This window comes from Ambystoma mexicanum, chromosome 6p (genome assembly GCF_040938575.1).
Source record: "Ambystoma mexicanum isolate Mex_15411 chromosome 6p, UKY_AmexF1_1, whole genome shotgun sequence".
Lineage (NCBI taxonomy): Eukaryota > Metazoa > Chordata > Amphibia > Caudata > Ambystomatidae > Ambystoma > Ambystoma mexicanum.
Window position 1 is genome coordinate 1463964031 of NC_090935.1, and position 18565 is coordinate 1463982595.

The following is an 18565-nucleotide window of genomic DNA, read 5'->3' on the forward strand; positions in this document are numbered from 1 at the left end:
TAGCTATAATCACCAAATTGAGATGTAATTGTGTGGGTTTGAATTCTGACATCTCGTTATGGAAAGATAAAGTGTTAGGGTCGAATCAATTCATGAAGGAAAGTGGTGTTTTAAGGCCCCGTTGGTTGTTCATGATTTATGGTTTGGCAATGGCCGTAGCGAATGCCAAACGTGCTGGAGGACAAAAACAAGGAGCTTCTCTGCAGGCAGAGCCACTTCTACAGCAGAATAAAAACACGCACAAATCTGGCACCATTACAGGTGTCATAGTGAGGTAAAAAGTGGTGTGCTGTGGGAACATCAACATTTTTTGCAGCTGATCAATGATGGGGGATCCAGGAGCCGTCATAACAAACAGACATTGTAGCCATGGGGCCTCCCAGCCATTCAGGGAGCTTAAAAAGCGTGCTTTATGTCATGGTAAATCACAATGTTCCTAGCCCCTGAGCAACGGGAGGCTGACATTTTTACCGCCGGGCAGCATGTAGGCACTCCTGCACCTGCTATCCCCCACCCCCAATTTCCACCTCCTCTGCCCCACCCCAACCCGTGCCCCAATAACCTGAGTCTGCCTGGTCCCTCGCCGGCGCCAGGAAACACGTGTAGTTCCCTTCTCCCTTGACCATGGTGTCCATTTTCGTTTGTAGGTTTATTTTAAGTTGAGAAACAACAACCGTGCCAGTTCTCAACTTAAAAAAACAAGAACACACCTGTAAGCAGGCCAGGATACCAATATCAATAAACCTCTCTGGTTGGGGGCATTACTGGCTCTGGTAATGCCCCAAGGCTCATATTAAGGTGCTGGCTTTGCTTGGGCCTGTTACTCTGTCCCCAGGCATTACCTGACCCAGTAATGCCCCTGCATGTCATTGTTTATTGTTGAAACAATTACTATTTACAGGCTGGGCACTGGCAGCAGATATATCTGTGCCCCTATATCTACAGGGCTTTCCACAACCATTTTCTCTGGAGCCGTGTAAACAATGATGTCAGCACATGACGTGCCATATCACCAACTTCTGAAAGTAACCTCTGATCAGATTCTCCTTTCATAAGCTCCATCCTAGAAGCATAGTGTGTATCTGTGCAATGCTGCAACAGCCTCATGATCTGCAGTGTGTGCTCTACAGTGGCACAGTGCAGGCCCAGAGGTCACAGTTACCCATATGACAGCTGCAGTGACCGCCAAGTCTCTGCAGCGCAGGGGGTGCATTTAAGATATGCACCCTTGTATCAAACCTATGATGATTATAAGTAGCCCATGATGGTGGCAAGGTAAACTCTAAATATAAGCTATGCCTAAGTTAAGGCATGGTGCACGGCACTATTCATGATTATTGCAGCCAAATCCAAATTGATATCACAAGGGTGTCAGCTCCTGTGAGCCAGGTCAGCTGTGGAAGGTAATGTGTATTCTGAACTGACAGGACAGGGGACGGAATGGCCAGGACTCTACTTTGATCTCTTTGTGAGGGTTGTAACGCCCATCGCCAGAGGCAGCCACGCTGCAGGAAGCTGTCCTGGGCCAAGCCAAGAAAGGAGCACATCAATTCAAGGACAGTACCCTCACACAAGGGTGCTGCATTTCTAAGGGCCTTTGATCCTATTGAGAAGGGAACAGGGTGGGGTTGGATAGTGTATCCCGGGGAGCTCTGTTCAGTGGAGGACCCCTCTCCTTCCTACCACTTCTCTTCCTCTAGAGTAAATTACTTTGGGTGTGATCTCAGAAGGGCAAAGTCCATTTCTTTCAAGCGCAGGGATTGAACCCCTGAAGCAGGCTAGATTTAGACCAATCACCTATAGGCTTTTGCCTTTAAAAGAAGGGGTCTCCCACCAGTTCTTCAGATCAACTTTTGGATTCCAACTCTGGAAGAAGATTTCATCGGACCTCTGTGGTTAGAGTTGACTTTCCAGAGCCATCCATCAGTGAGGTGGAGACTGAGAGTTCAAGGCAGAGGTGAGCTCTGTTCCCTACCCATCCCGAGAGCACATTGGGGGTGAACCTGCTGCTACAATCAGACTTGTCTCTCTGCCAGCCACACAGCTGCCAGGACCTCAACCTGGTGAAGGACCCCTAAAGGTGTGCACAGGCCTCCCTTCCTGAAACCCAGAGAACAACGCCTGAACTTGTCATTAAGACCCCTAAGTGGGACTCTCACAGCATCCAGAGAGCCAAGGCAGCCCATAACCCTCTGATTCCTTGCATTGAACCGGTCAAACTGTCATTGAGCCGGGCTCACCGCATTTCTAAAAAGCAGGACCCACTGGAGTTGTCTTTGGCACTCACCAAGTTTTTGGAACTAGAGCTGCTCATTTGAACCTGTACATCGCTGCACCACGTTAGCTGAGCGTATCATTGCCTAGGCTCGAACTACAAACTCCTTTGTTGCACCTGTCTCTGCCGAACTTCAGATCGTTCCGCCAGAAACTTTTCTGCTGACTGTCATCACCAATCAAACAGATCCTGGTGTCTCTTTGAGCCGCTAACGTCAGACACTACATCAAATTACTTTAACCAAACCTGCACATACAGTTGCCAGGGTCTTCGCCGTCAACTCGACCTTCTAACCGACCCTGGTGGCTTTCACGATCTGCATCCCGTCAAGCACTTAATTGAACCCGTCAGGCTGGCCAGCATATCCAGTCACCAGCTTCTTCGAACTGACCGCCAAACCAACTCTGTTAGCCCTCACGATTCACTTGTCTCCCCGAATCGCCTTTGAACCACAACAAGCTCTGTTTGACCCGTGCTTGAGAACGCTCCACGTCTACGCCACCACGACTGTTGCACTTAAACAGGCTCCAGGCGCATGAACAGCACCGAACAACCTGGTTCACCATAGTCACACCACCAAGAAGGTTCTATTGGCCCTTACATGCCCCCTTGGTCCATTTTGGGCCCTAGAAACTGGTTAGATCTCATGTGCACATTTTTTGCCCCCAGGACATATCGTTTTACCAAGAGCATTTTGGTTTCTGAAATTGCTTTCTCACCCATGTATTCCCACTCAGAGTGTTTGATTGTCTCTATTCTCACATCTCCTCTGTCCTTTCCACCGGGGTGGGTTTTTGGAAGTGTTTTCTATTTAGTTTTCTTGTATATAGTGTGCTTAAACGACATATATCTTGTTTAGAACCTTGATTGGACATTCCTTTTTTTTTTGTTAACTGTGATACTTTGCTGTTTGGCTCATTACTGAATCACATTCACACCCCTTTTAAGAGTATAGCCTTCCCCCGGCCCGCATTACCACAAAAGTCAAAGGAGGAATATCTCTTGACTGTGGCTGTTTTACCTTTATTACTTTGTTGGCTCTTGGTTTGTAGAAGTGTGAGGGTTGAGTGGGTGCTTGAGTCTATACTCATCATGGTATTCTTGCAGGATAAAAGTCAATTTGTCACAGTTCTCTTCTTTTGATCTGGATTTCTTTGTCGCCTGGATGTCCCAAAGCCACATACTGAACTCTCATGCTTAATGACATCTTATGGTGAAGTCAGCGTGAGCATACTGTTGCATAGGGTAGAATGTGTGCTGAAGGACCAAGTTTAGAGCCAACAAAATCCGGTTCTTTGCCTAATAGAGTATGGGGAATGTAAAATGAAGCTGTGCTGCTAGTATGGTTGCAGCGGATATTGGGTGAAAGCAGTAGGCCATAGCCACCATTAAGGACACCCCATCAACCCCTCCGCCCCCACCCCAACATAACCAGGCCCTTCTCGGCCTTTTTTGTCTATATCTTTCGGTGCGAGTTGGAGGAGTGTGCAAGGACTAACCAGGAGAGGGAATTTGAGGGTGTGGGGTAATGGGGCGGGGGGTGTCAAGGGGCTTTTAAATACTTGCTTCTTTCTGAAGCTAACCTCTTCATTTTTTAAAGCTGACTGTGTTCCTGCCTTTTTTAACAGTGTGCCTATGTTTTTTCCTCAGACTTCGCCCCCTGTCTAGGAGGCCAGTGTGCTGCACGCCACGTTCATCCCTCGACTTGGTTGCAAGGAACCCTCTCAGGAAGCAGACTGCAGAGACTTTCTGTGCACTGTCGTGGCTACTAAGGTCTGGCAAAGTACCCATTGGTTGCCCACTGGAAGTCAGGTGAAGGTGTCCATGAATGGTCATGGTTGCCCCCTATGTGAACATTTGATTGCAAGCAAAATGGCATCTGGGTACATGAAGTTGTTGCTGTCATCAGTGTCGTGTGTGGTCACTGCCATTGCACCAATAAAAGCATAATGCTTTGTCTGAAGGAAGGGGTCCTATTATCCTGTATATATTCCTGTCAAATTTTGAATGAAAGCATCCAATGACATTTTTAGTTTTGGTTTTTAGATTTGTAGTTATAGCTGGCACTTTAGGGCCACCTATAAGCCAAAACGATTACATTAGATTACAGCTAGGGAGAAATGGCATATGAGGAAGGATACAAAGCATGTAGGTGGTTTGGTTGTTGTTTGGTTATTTACCCACCCATTGACTGTCCATGGCCATGTTAATCCCTATTGCCATTCCCACCCACTTTCTGCCCCCTCTGCGAAGACATGTCCTCCAAGGATCTTTTTGAGCTGGGTTTATCAAGTCTTACGATCAAACTTTGCGCATGAAGTGCCTGCCAGTATTTTTTAAAGCTGTCTTCTGAAAGTTAATGACTTAAATGGAGCTGCACAAAGTGTTACTAGTGTAATAAAAATGTCTTAACCAGGTCTGCCTTCAGCCACTCGATTTATAAGCACTATGCATGTCTTCACAGAAGTCCTGTTAAAAGGTTTTGGGGTGTGTTTAAGTGTTAGTCATTTGCCAGGCACTGCTATTATATGCCCAGATACTTGCACCATTTTGCACCTTCTAGCATCTATGGTCATTTATTACCACTACGACAGTGCATGGCAAATGCCTTTCCCATTCCTATACAAAAACTATTGGCATTGCCAATCCTTGTCTCCCAGGCATTGAGTGTTTGTTTTCTGTGGGTCCAGTGATGGCCTCCTGCGTCACCTATAGAGCAGTGAACTAACCGTTTGTTGTTGAGAGCGAATTGTATTTTGCAGGCCCCTTGTTAAAATCATGCTGACTGACTCATGCTCGCATGCCTCCCAGGCAAATATCCTGCAATACAACTAAATTCAGTTATAGGAGCAGGTATTAATTACAGGACAACACATTTGTGGTTGCAAACACTATGCAAAAAAATATTATCTTGGACAGATCTTCTTTTCTTCCTCTTGCAACTTGGTTTCTTTAGCTGCAAACCACCAAAGGCTGAAACCTATACAAAGAAACACAATATGCATCCAGAAGTCTGTTTTTAAGTAGCATAACACTAATTTCTATTCTCTTTCCTTAGTCATACAAATTGAAAGCTGAGATGCCCCGACTTCCACCAGCTCCCTATGGTTAGCAGTGCAATAAGGCCTCATGAAAGAAGCCTTTTGTTTTGTGCATGTGAAACTTTGAAAATAATCAGATAATGCAGAGGCCCGCTTTCAAGGCCAAGACAGATAACTCCTTATCAAAAGCCTAAGATGGCTGGTGCCAGGTGCCTCTCGAAACAGTTGCTTTGCAGTCAAGGAAGCAGTTTACTGCTGTCTTAACAACTGTTCTGTGCTTCACGGTATTAAGAGTAAAGGCCCGGGTGCTGACTGAACTTTTGAATTAATGACAATAAAATAAATGCACGATCTTCCCCTACTTTTCCCATCCCACAGACGCCCATACTCTCATAAGGTCAGTAGAGAAGGCGGTGTGCACTCTTGCTCACCTATGCCCACTATGGAGGTGCTCGAAACACCTCTATCTCTCAGCTCTCTCCCCTAAACAGAGGGACTGAAGAAACGGGGTACAGGGGAGAGTGGAGGAAGCCCAGAAGGAGCTTTCCCTCTAAACTCCAAACGAAGAAATACCTTTTGGAGATCTGCCATCATTTGCATTTTGTATAGTGACAACGTAGTTTTGGTTAGCTGGTGAAACAGCTCAGTGGGTTAAGCACTCACTGCCGGTATTTGTGTCCATCCTAATGTTCATACATTTTTTCACACTGGGTGCTAGCAATATATTTTAGAGTATTGTGATTGATCAAATAAGTACCATTGTGTCGGGGAAAAGGAACACCTGTTACTTTCGATGCTACCAAACAACACACTCGTGGTAGCAAGCACTTCACAAGTTGTTTTTTTTATTAGGCATGGTACCTGTTTTTTCCGGCAGTTCAATTTCAATTTTTAGAAGGGGCTACGAACAGAAAACTGAGCCTGTTTCAAACTCACTTTTAAAATGAGGTGCCACTTGAAACTGAAGCAACCACAAATATATCTTTAATTGAAGGATTCCTCTGCAAGGCAGGTACACAAAACAAAGCCGTGATTGCAACATAGGACATAGGAATCCTAAACGTCCTTCAAATAAGCAGCTCACCAGGAATATTACTCTGGGAATCTACTAGCTGTTATCTCATGGTAAGAAGATAGGTTTGGGCTACCACCTCATCGAGCTAATACCTAAATATGCAGATTGGACTAAACATGTAATTCACACAGATTCATACAGTTCAAACGGTAGGAAAGCAAGCTGCACCGGTCAACCAACCTGACACTAGCCCAAAATCATGAATATGTAAGTAAAATAAACAAGCTAACCATGTGCGCTATATCCTACAGTTTATTGATCAAATAACTATAAGACAGAATAAAAAGTTCCAACATTTTCCGACAACAGTTATCTTTAATTGATTGCTGCCAACACGTGTTTGGACCTTAATTGTCAGGTCTTCCTTCATCAGGACGTTATTTGGAACTGTCTGATGTATAACAATGACAGTTATAAAGTGGAAGCCCCGGAGGTCCCAAGACCACCCCTCCGCCCCCCGAAATTCATCACGATACGAAAGCCCAGAAACGCTTGCAGCCACCATCTTATTTTGGGCAGATCCTGAGTGCACCAATGATTGACAAATACACTGAAAGGTATTCTCTCAGCCAGCCATACAGAACGAACACAATGCACATCTTTGTGTGGGAGAAGAGGCTGTGATCATGGACAGGGAAGCCTATATGGATAGCCTCGACTGAACACCAAGAAACCATGGCACTGACGCCACAACATAGCAGCGTTAAACATGAAGCACACTTGCAGTCCGCCATGCACCACATAAACACACACTCATATACATGAAGAACATGAGCGCACAGTTCTATAGCTTGAGGACAGATACATATACATACTGTTGATGCTTTTATTATTTTGTCATTAGCCAAATGCAGTAACACAGAACCACAAGGCACAAGAGATCCTGAACTAGCTTGCTGATGCTTACAGCTAACAGATGTGTTGACATACAGGAGTGTATATGGAACCTGATCTAACCACGTATAGCTAGCCCATAGGGAACGTAGCACAACATAGGCAATGTAGAAACCACATTATGTTTAGGGAAATAACAGCAGGCCTCAAGCCACTAAGCATGAGACGAGAAGAGCTGACTAAAGGCTGCACAGAGAGCAAGACACGTGAGAGAGGCCCACAGCCAAGGTCAGAGATATGAAGGCACATTCCAGTCCCCAGACGACAAAGGGACCAGCTGCAGAGCAACTGAATAAATCCTCATAAATGGGAGCTGCAGAGCTCAAATTCGTGGTCTCTAAACATGTGATGCAGCCAGACGAGACAATGTACAGTCACCCATGGTGAGAAAGAGGAGCTGATCCCAGCAAATTAGATGATGACCGCAACAAGTGTTGCAGCGTAGGAGAATATTCTCATAGGCAAAGGTGGTGTACACAAGTTACAATAAAGACACATAATCATTCACATCACCTTGAAGAGGTGCACAGTGAGCTGAGCACTTGATCAAGTCTCAGACCTGGGGGGCGGGAGGGGTGGATCAGCTCACACATCACAGTTTAGTGTTCTAAGAGCACTACTCTGCAACAATGTAATAGATAGTCTTTGGGGATGGGACAGGCCAGCCACCTGACATGCGAGGACCAGTAGGATAACACCTATAGGGTCCACTATAGGTTTTTATGAGAAGGGGCTGATTGGTGACCTCATATGGATACAAAACCAGCCTGCACGCTGTGGAGCTTTGAGCTGTACCTGAATCTTCCTGTGCTCTTGTACTGATCCCTGTTGGTTCTATTTGCAATGAACCGTAGTTTGTATTTGCCGTTGACCGAGTCCTTTATTTGTCCTGGGGAGGGTGTTGGGCCCTCCAAGTCTGCAGGCCCCCAGCATCGCTCTGGCATAGCTGGGAGTCTCCCCCAACAGTTAAAAGGCATCACTGTTCTGTTTATTCTTCAAATTCTATAGTCTTCTTTGTGCTTTAGTCATCTTGTTCCAACCTCGTTATCTGTAAGGTCTATCTTGGGTATAACTCTGCTGCAGCATGTTAGCAAAGATACATCTATATGTATCAATATAGCTCCATGGATTAACTTGGTTGTCAAAAAGCAATTCTATTCCAATGAAAGGCTTCCTCTTGCCTCTAGTTCTACTGATGTAAAAGTCTCACCCTATTATATGGCACAACAGTGTAGTGACCTAGAGAGAGAATTCCTGTCTAACCAAATATTGTAGTGACAAGAGTTGAAAAGGATGATCTTTTCTTACCGGAGAATTACAACTAGTCCAGAGAGTCTGTAAGTGTTCTCTTCTCCCATTGGAGCCCCTCACGAAAATGTGCTTTTTGGCAACCAAGTTAATCCATGGAGCTATATTGATGCATATAGATGTATCTTTGCTAACATGCTGCAGCAGAGTTATACCCAAGATAGACCTTACAGATACGCGAGGTTGGAACAAGATGGCTAAGGCACAAAGAAGACTATAGAATTTGAAGAATAAACAGAACAGTGATGCCTTTTAACTGACATTGTTATACGTCAGACAATTCCAAATAACGCGCTGATGAAGACCTGACAATTAAGGTCGAAACACCTGTTGGCAGCAATCAATTAAAGAGAACTGTGGTATCGGAAAGTTTTGGAACTTTGCTTCTGTCTGATAGTTATGTTATCTCATGGTAGTTCAAGGAGGCAAGCGAAGTGCCATTGGGCTTTTCTTCATACACACTGTGTGACTCCACCTCGGGTGCTTTGTTTCTCCCTGTGCTGAATGTCCCTCTCCCAACAGCACCAGGATATTTTGTGCATGTCGACGCAGGTTTTGCTTCTGCTGTGTTGGGTGGATGTAGGTTTTATGCCCCAGTGCTATAGGTTGCTCATGCTAACTTGCGTTCCTTAGTGTGGTTCGACTGCAGCTCTTTGACAACTCCTGTGCTTCCTGAGACTTCACCGTTTTTGGAAGACTGCCTATGTCCAGGATCTACAAGGGGATTGCTTCGTTTGCTGGGGTGTGTTTACCAATTATAGAATGTTTCAGTTTTGCTGCAGTTGAATTTCTTCAAAACAGCCACAATGTTTGGTGAGCCTTTTCTTGTGAGGCCTTATACCCTGTCATGGTTTCCCTGCATGTGATTTGGAGATGGTTACACGTTCCAGAGATGGGGTCCCATCAACACAGCAGGACCTTTCAACACAGAGGTCAGTATAACTTCCCAGAGCACACAAAATGTCATTCAACCACGATGTGCAAATGTTAGAAACACTCTTTAGATCAGTTCTTATAAGCCCTGGTGTTGTATCTACTGTCACGCTATGGCACACCATTTCCTCTGTACTTTGCTGGCGCGTGCCTGCCCAGTTATTTCCTCATTCAGCACGCAATGACCTTCCAACGTTCTATAATGGAATGCCATTGAGTGCTTGTATTTTGACAGTTGTGAGGTGTTAATGGTTGCCCTGCCAGAGGCAACTTGACATCCTGGAGGACAGACCTGTGTTGGGGTCTTTCATCTCAATAAAACCTATTGTGATACCAAACTTACTGTGTACGGGTCTCCGTTATCACATCTTGTGGCGACGAGGATGGAGAGAGACTCCAATGTAGTACAGAACATCCTGTTCTGATAGTCGGATGACGGTGGAGTCCCCTGTGACTGGTGGCAGTGGCGGCAAATGTCCTGAAGTGGGCTCCACTTTCACCACGGGAGTCAGATGCCAACTCTCACAGTCGGTGGGGGCCAAGTGGGCCGACTGCGAGATGCTGCGGGTGCAAGCTGGCGGAGTGCTTGCCACAGTGTGCCCAGATCTATGGTGAGGTACCTGATCACTGTAATGGTTCAGCCGGGTCAGAGCTGAAGGGGTGAGTTCCCACGGCTCACAGGCGTGCCGATCATAGCACATTGGTGGCAGAGTGCGCTGTACCATGGCCTCACTTACCAGGGCCTGGGTCGGGGCTCGAGATGTGGGCACGCATTGTGGTCCATATCGGGACCAGTGCCTGTGGGTGTGCCTTGTACTGCTAGTCTCCCATACAGGGGTCCAGGTCGGGGCTGGGGAGGTGGAATATACATGTGGTGTGTACACAGTCCTGAATATGGGCTGCCCAGCTGGTTTAGGCATTCTGCATACGGCATTATCTCCCAGATGCTACGAATGTGCCGTTGGTTCAGTGCCTCCCATAGCGGAGCCTAGGTCGGGGCTCAGGAGGTAGGCACGGGAGGTTTCGCGCTCTGAAACACTTGTGTACGGGCACGATATAAATACAATATCATATCATATCATAAGGGTTTGCAGCAGTACCAGTGCCGGGCCCACTCACTTCACACCAGAATTTGCACAAACCGGCACCATAATATCTTTGTAGCTGCCAAGAGCTGAATAGTAGCCAGTGAATTATCAAAGAACATTCAAATATTTGAAGATGTCTGGGAAGAATGCTCATCATTTGCACAATGCATGTCCAAACTGAACAAGGCAGCCACTTATCTTTGGAAAATACATTTGAGTGATATTAGGAAAATCCTTCTGTTGGCCTGAGTGCAAAATAAATGCACAATCACTGGATGCCTTTCACATGCTCTAAATCACTAGCTTATAATGCCAGGAAGGGTTCTGAAAAGAATCAACTCTCGCCCTGCAATGCAGCGAATAGATAAAGGAGATGTTGTTGTCCTTTTCCTGGTATGTACCAGAACGATTGATAATTATTGCCTAGCCTAGCAATAAATCCCCAAAACACTTGAAGCAGCAGTGACAGACCTGACCCCCACAGGGTCTGTAGGTGCAACAAATAATCTCGGACCAAGAAACGCTGGATGTTTACAGACAGGCACAGTACTTGCCACTCAAGCAAGGCAACCAGTGACACTAGGAAATGCCATGAAAACCGAACAAGTAGCCAATGACTGTAACCCCAGTAGCATAAACCGTGGCAATGATAGAGGAATTGGCCACATTGACTGACACCGAATGTTTAAATGCTTGTGCCATCCAAGACGTCAAAGCGCTTTTCTGACTTTTGTTTGCAGTCATGCAAAAAAGATACCCCTTTAGTTGCATACCTTTACTTTGGTCCGTCCTTTGACCTGGTATCAAGGGAAATCCTGTGGAAAGATGCAAGAAAAAGAAACAAACTTTTTGTTGGCTATAAAAAAAGAGTCCCTCTGGTGCACGAATACCTCACGATGAATCAAGAAGGGAAACTAAGCCATCGCTTTCCAGCTGCACACAGTCATGAAGGGAACCTTGCTAGTGCTAGTTCCGTTCTCACTTTACATCAACACTGGCTATGACGTGATATGGACTTTTTCCAGCTACACACAGTCAAGAAGGGAACCTTGCTAGTGCTAGTTCCTTTCTCACTTTACATCAACACTGGCTATGACGTGAAATGGACTTTTTCCAGCTACACACAGTCAAAAAGGGAACCTTGCTAGTGCTAGTTCCGTTCTCAGTTTACATCAACACTGGTTATGACGTGATATGGACTTTTTCCAGCTACACACAGTCAAGAAGGGAACCTTGCTAGTGCTAGTTCCTTTCTCACTTTACATCAACACTGGCTATGACGTGATATGGACTTTTTCCAGCTACACACAGTCAAGAAGGGAACCTTGCTAGTGCTAGTTCCTTTCTCACTTTACATCAACACTGGCTATGACGTGATATGGACTTTTTCCAGCTACACACAGTCAAGAAGGGAACCTTGCTAGTGCTAGTTCCTTTCTCACTTTACATCAACACTGGCTATGACGTGATATGGACTTTTTCCAGCTACGCACAGTCAAAAAGGGAACCTTGCTAGTGCTAGTTCCTTTCTCACTTTACATCAACACTGGCTATGACGTGATAAGGACTTTTTCAAGCTACACACAGTCAAGAAGGGAACCTTGCTAGTGCAAGTTCAATTCTCACTTTACATCAACACTGGCTATGACGTGATATGGACTTTTTCCAGGTGTGTACAATAGACACAGCTATTGCTATTTTCATATGGCTTGATCTTGCTAACTTCTACTCGTTAGGGACATCAAACCCAATTAACGTGCCCGAAGAATTGTATACAGAGAACCAACTTATCCATAACACCTCAAAATCAAAAACCATGGTATATGCCTGCACCCTTGAAAATGCAAACTAAAGTCGGCAAAGCTAGAGGGAGTAGTGCTAGAGGTGCATGGGCGTAATTTTAGGGGGGGCAGGGGTGTTTGTCCCCCCCAACTTTCATGGCACACCATTTTGTCCCCATTCATTTGGCTGGGGCACCTTTTCTTCAGATGTCATGTCCCCCACAAAATTTTCAGCAAAGTTACTCCACTGTAGAGGCGGCACTGGAGAACCCCATACTTGGACATCTACATTTTAAAAAGACACTTTCGCTGAAACCACATGTGCAGGCTCGATGCCCTAACACGATTTATACGAAGCCACAGGAGCAACTTTTCTAACTTTTCTGCTCAAATAAATAAAAACGAATGCTGGTAGCCAAATGGCCTGTGAGGTTGGCATCTGGGCCTCCACACAATTGTGGATGTATTGATAGTTTGCGGGGAACTGTTAGAAAAATCCAAACGTTCCTTCTCCTATGAAAATGTTTTCTAATGGCAGTAATGGAGTAGGAAATAGCATAGAAGCCAACCATGGAACAGTGGGGAACACACTCCACTCAAATCCACCACAAAAAAGAACTCGTCGAGGTGGCGTCATGTTCCCCAGGCACGCTCACTGTGAAACATTTTCCTACTACACGCAAGACTAGAAATAACATGTACCAACTTCAGAAATTGGCCAAATTAGCAGTAATATACGACATATGATCTGCACGCCAAAGCATGCCTGTCCGTTGCAACTTCCCCGGCTATCAAGAGCGAAGCCTTCGTGCCTAAGCCAGATGTGATAGTTTACTTGTAGACGATCTGCTCTTTAAGAAATCTTGCCATTGACTCTCTTTGCATAGGCGACCCCGAAAGCAAAGATCTTCATTTGGATTGAGGGGGAACCTACATTTATGCCAAAACTTATATTTTACTGGAGGATGTCGGCTGCATATTTCCATAGAGGCCCACGAACCCAAAGACAAAGCCCTTTGCGCCTCGGCTGCGGCCAGTCATGTAATCTCCTCACGCTGGTAAATTGTACTATGCACTTCGCTCTTCAGAGTAGGACTCATCATTAATACCGGGATTCCTGAGGGCCGATTATTAACCATTGGGATGCCTTTTAGCGGCTTATTTTGCCCTTCTAGTGAATATATGTCTAATCTTATAGGGAGGAAGTAAGATGTGATTACCTCCCCTGTACATATGCTTCTGCTCATTTATTAAAATGAGGAGTTTTGTCGGTAAGTCCCAAGCTGTGTATTTAATACAGCTTGTTGGTTCTTACCTCAAAACTAAGCACATTTCAAAAGAGTGTCTTCCCTGCTGTATGCTCCCCGTTCTCTTCCCCGTCAAATCAATCTTTTTGCGAAACGGAGCATTTGCTCTACTTCTGAGCTCCAGCAATAGTTTGGTGAAACTGGCCCTCGAGCTCATGTCAAGCACTCATGTGAAGCATGCCGGAATGCCGGCTTTTACTGACCACGCACAGGACGGTGCCCTTGTATAATAATACCGGTCCATGTTTTCTTTTGCTGGCTAGCGCTGCAGAAACATTTCTTTTGGCAGTTCTACAATGGTACTTATTCCTAGTTTCTCAGCGTGGTGCTTTCTTCTATGTTTGTCTTTCCTCATGATTCATTCTCAGAAGTCAATTTCCCTCCATTTCGATCAGATTGTGCTGCATCGGACCAGGGGCGGGGACAATGGCCTGGCAGTCCGGCTTGCCTTCTGCGCTCCTCGCCTTGGCATTGACTGGAGATGTACTCGGAGTATTAGACCCGTGCGTATCCTGTCCCGAAAAGTAGGTCACAGACACTCTGGAAACACAACTATTCCCGGCACGGTCTGCAGCATTACACTGTATCATGTTTCCCAAACAATTTCCATTTCATACAGAGAATCGGATATAAATCATGGGAGGCCAAAAAGGCGCACGTCCTGTCCTCGGCGGGGAGACTGCATTCATTTAAAGACACACTGCTGCCTACGAAAGGCCAACCAGCACCCCTTTGTTCTCAATGAAGCCGCCTTTACTTTGTTCGCCCATTTGTTTTTCTAAATCTCTGTCCTTTTTCATGAAAACAGGAATGTGTGTTTCAATCTTTGCACATTCCAAGTATCTGACAGTGATCGCAGATCTTTCTTTGGACGCTTGTTTTTTTTGTAACTGGATGGTTCAAGTAGCTGCATACCCAGTCAGCAATCCCTGGTGGGGTGAGGTTAATATGTTCCCAACAGGCAGTGTGGTATACCCGACTAAAAAGGAGTGTGGCAAATGGAAACTGAAACTTTATTTAATACTTTAAAACAAAGCAATAGAAATATTTCTGTCTGACAACAGTGCCTCCATATCTTTCAATGTTATGCCCTATGTTTGTATGATCGCTTTTTCAAGAAAAAATGACCATATGTAATGAAAAGCCAACATTATCTGCAGAATAACCAGGAGTAGGCAATGTCCAACCTTGCCACGTTTCGGTACGAACCTTCTTTAGGCTTGTCATAAAACACAGTGGCGTACTGTAAAAGAAAGGCATAAAGACTTTTCCGCCTTTCATTCACGCCACACCAGATTTTCAAATGTGCATGGCGGAGAGGAGGGCTAGCACGTAACTTGTGTTTCTGCTGCTTTCCTCTCTGCCATACAAATGCTCCAGCATTTTCACAGGCATGTATTTTCATGGTGGCACAGATGCTGGAGGACCCTATGGGGTCTACCAGCATAAAGCAAAACATGACCAGACAGAGGCAGCTTTTAGGGACATACTGTAAGCTGGGATCCCCCCACCCCTTTTCTCTTATTCATCATGGAACCTGGCACACGCTAAGGCCTAGAGCAAGCTATTGCCCTTAATCATGGGCAATTGTGCTAGACTCGTAACCCAAGCACCAACACTCTTGAGCTTGATCAAGGCCACGCAACTATACATCACACAATCAGCCACCAAGACTCTTGAGCTTGATCAAGACCACGCAACTATACACCACACAATCAGCCCTAGAAGGCACCTGCCTGCCAACACTACAACCCTGGAACCCCAGAGCTGAACTACATATCAGGGTACCATCCAACAGTTAAGCTTCTAATCACTCCTACCACTGAATGTATATAACAGAACTACCAACGGGTAATTCTATCTGGCAGAACTAGAAACCCTTGCGCAAATCAGCACTTATGAACTTGATCACTGACCTGCAATATGCACTATGCTATCAAACCGGGAATTGCCCCACTTCCTAATCCTCACGAAGAACTATAGCAAGAAACACCATAGCACTTACGTGTTGCTGATCCCCACTTTCCGGGTTTACCCAAGTAGAAATACCTATCAGGGATCCATTTAACAAACTGCTGACCAAGGGTAGCACTAGCAGCTGTGCAATAAGAACATGCATTTTTGGGACTGACCTCCCTGTGCTCCACCCACCAATTCTTCACCAAACAATGTGAGCGACTAAGATACAGCGCTGGTCCAAGCGCCTAGGTGCCTGCAAGCTGTGTGCGCTGTTACAAATGTACAAAATAAATAAATAATTGGATGAATAATCATCTAAGGTGTGATTTCAGGCTCTGTGTACAGCAATTAGGCGGCATGCAGGACAATTGAGTGCATGAGGAGACATAGGGCCCGATTCATGGAATATTTGCCCGGTTCAAAGTGAATTTGCACTGCTGACACAAACCCTGATTTATAGAACTGTGCAAAGGGTATTTTTGGTGTGCAAAGTCTGAGCAAAGTCATTTTGTACTGCAAAAATAGCTGTGCGCTGACTTTGCCCGGACTTTGCACTGCAAAAAAATACTTTGCGCGGTTCCATGAATCAGGGTTTGTGTCGGCAGTGCAAATTCACTTTGAACAGGGCAAATATTCCATGAATCTGGCCCTATGAGTGCTAGTAAAGCTAACAATGCCGAGAAACCACTACCTGCTTTTATCATCTAACCCACTTGATCATTTACATGAGTTTCTGTAAATTATGCAGGAAAAAAAGAGCTTCTGTGTTCTTTAATCTCAGATTTAAGATATTCTACTGGTCTTTTCTATGGCATTTTGCACCATTTCATAATAATAACGCTTAATGTTCACATTATAAATGTGGAACTAGAAGTGTCAGACCTAACCAAGAATAGGTTTGAACTTTCTGCTGGACATCCCTTTTGGATCTTTGATGATTGGCATAGGCAGTCCCTGTGGGGTCAGTGGACCTATAACAGCAGGTTCAGAGGTTTTATGGTCAAAGCCACGATCACCCTGAGGTGCAGGGAGCACAAGCAGAACACCCACTTTGTTAGCCTATACTTGACGCTAGTTCAAGTGTTTCCCTGCCTGTTCTTCGTAGAATATTTTCCTAGTACTCACGGGCATTCGTGCAATGCAAAATGTGATATTGTTAAATTGAATACAACAAGTCACCCAATTCTCAATGGTCTTCATTTCTCGGCATCACCATGGGTACCAAGTGGTGGAAACTAACCTGTCCTTCTAATATTAAAAGGTGGCAGAAGCCTCTGTACTTGCAGCAATTGTCTACTGAGAGAATAGTAACAGAGGCAAAAAAGAAACAAAAGGGGTGCTGTTCTCTGACAGCATCCTCCCACGTGTACATAGTGCTGAGAAAGGTTCACAGCGATTCCATTTAGCTCTGTTTGCAAAGATATGCAGCTGCTTCAAACTCTGGTGAGTTAACATGTTTTTGTGAGTGTGATCAGGTATTATTTGGGGATAAAGCCAGAACCGTACTATTGCGTATTCGTTTAGCATGTGGTGGGATGGAAATTAGATAAGCAGTCATGAAAGCTCTGGTCCATACTCACACGTTTGGACCCTACGTGATGCTCTTTACCCCTCACCTGGTAAACACGGTGGTAGGAGGTGGGAAATATCTGATACACTCCATCTAAAGCTGTTTGCCGAGGTCCAAGAGAGTAATCATGAATACTTACAACCCATTTTATGTAGTGTTTCATGCCCCAATCTTCTTGCTTCTGAGAATTGGAATACTATGTATTTTTATTATTACCCAACTCAAAGGTCAGTGGTCGAAGTGAGTGGGAACGGTCGGGAGCGGTGTCCCGCTGCTTTTATTTTTCACTGTTAACAGCTCCACTACTTTTTGTAACCATTTTCACCATTCCAGAACTGTTCTTTGTGAAGTTAAATCACACTTCTCCATTTTACTACAGATATCAGTTAAGCTACTCTCAAATCTGCTTCAACTCAATTGGATGTCCACCAGCATAACTGCAACCCTTGAAAAACGTGCTTCATGATGCGATCTTCCTTCCTACTCTGTCCCCTGCCAGAGTCACAGTCCACCTACTTTTTTGGTGCACTTCTATCGCTGTCAATGGTACTCCCTTTATCGACCTCAGAGGGACAAAGGGAAGCATACGCTCTGTCAGAATTCAGCCCAGTCATTGCAGGTGCACACAGATTAAAATAGGAAGATAATTTTAAGATACAATATTGATAATAATATGCAATATCTGGATCGGATTCCTTTGCCCTAACTCAAACCAATTCAATCCAGCTTTGCTATTGGCCTCCATCCCTTGAGAGCCTGGATTATTTCGCATTAGTCTCTTCAATTCTCTGGCCTCGTCAATCTCTCATCTGAGACCCCGTAATTCATGGCACTAACCTCTTGACCTCTTCCCAACTCCCATAAATCAGTCCTTCCTGTACGAGCCTATCAAGCCTTTCTCCATTGCATATTCAACAGCCTTAACTCCACAGCTCTTCGGTTGTTAGCAGGATTAAGCATTGATAGGGCAGAGTGAGTGTGACAGAAGATACAAAAGGGAAAGATTCAGGGCATGCTAGAGGGAGGACATGTTGGTATAGAGACAGTGGGATATCTGGCCAAGGAAGGTTAGGAATACTGTGGAGGAAAATAAGACGTGAAATACATGATTTGCAGTATCTTCAACACTGTCGCCAATGCTCCCCGTAGAGTCTCGAATCTTTGCTTATTCCAAGATCATACTGTGACTGAAAAAGAGAGGAAGCACATGTTGCTGCACAGAAAGGAGCTGCCAATCCTTGGTTTCTGCACTATTAATTCAATGTGATACCATGTCATTTTATTGGGATTTGTACCACGCACCCCAGACATTTGCATGATATCCACGTGTTAGG

At 45.1% G+C, this 18565-nt stretch overlaps 1 protein-coding gene and 1 long non-coding RNA gene across 9 annotated transcripts in view; one reads left to right on the top strand and one right to left on the bottom strand.

Annotated features, from left to right (window-relative positions):
* Positions 1 to 18565, bottom strand: part of SLC4A4 (solute carrier family 4 member 4) — a 1258962-nt gene that overhangs the window by 719936 nt on the left and 520461 nt on the right. The window lies entirely within an intron of this gene.
* LOC138510542 (uncharacterized) overlaps positions 1 to 18565 on the top strand; it is a 276432-nt gene that overhangs the window by 101736 nt on the left and 156131 nt on the right. For both annotated transcript variants that reach the window (XR_011280405.1, XR_011280406.1), the window contains exon 2: positions 3926 to 4087. This is a non-coding gene — a long non-coding RNA (uncharacterized lncRNA). The remainder of the gene's footprint in view (positions 1 to 3925; positions 4088 to 18565) is intronic.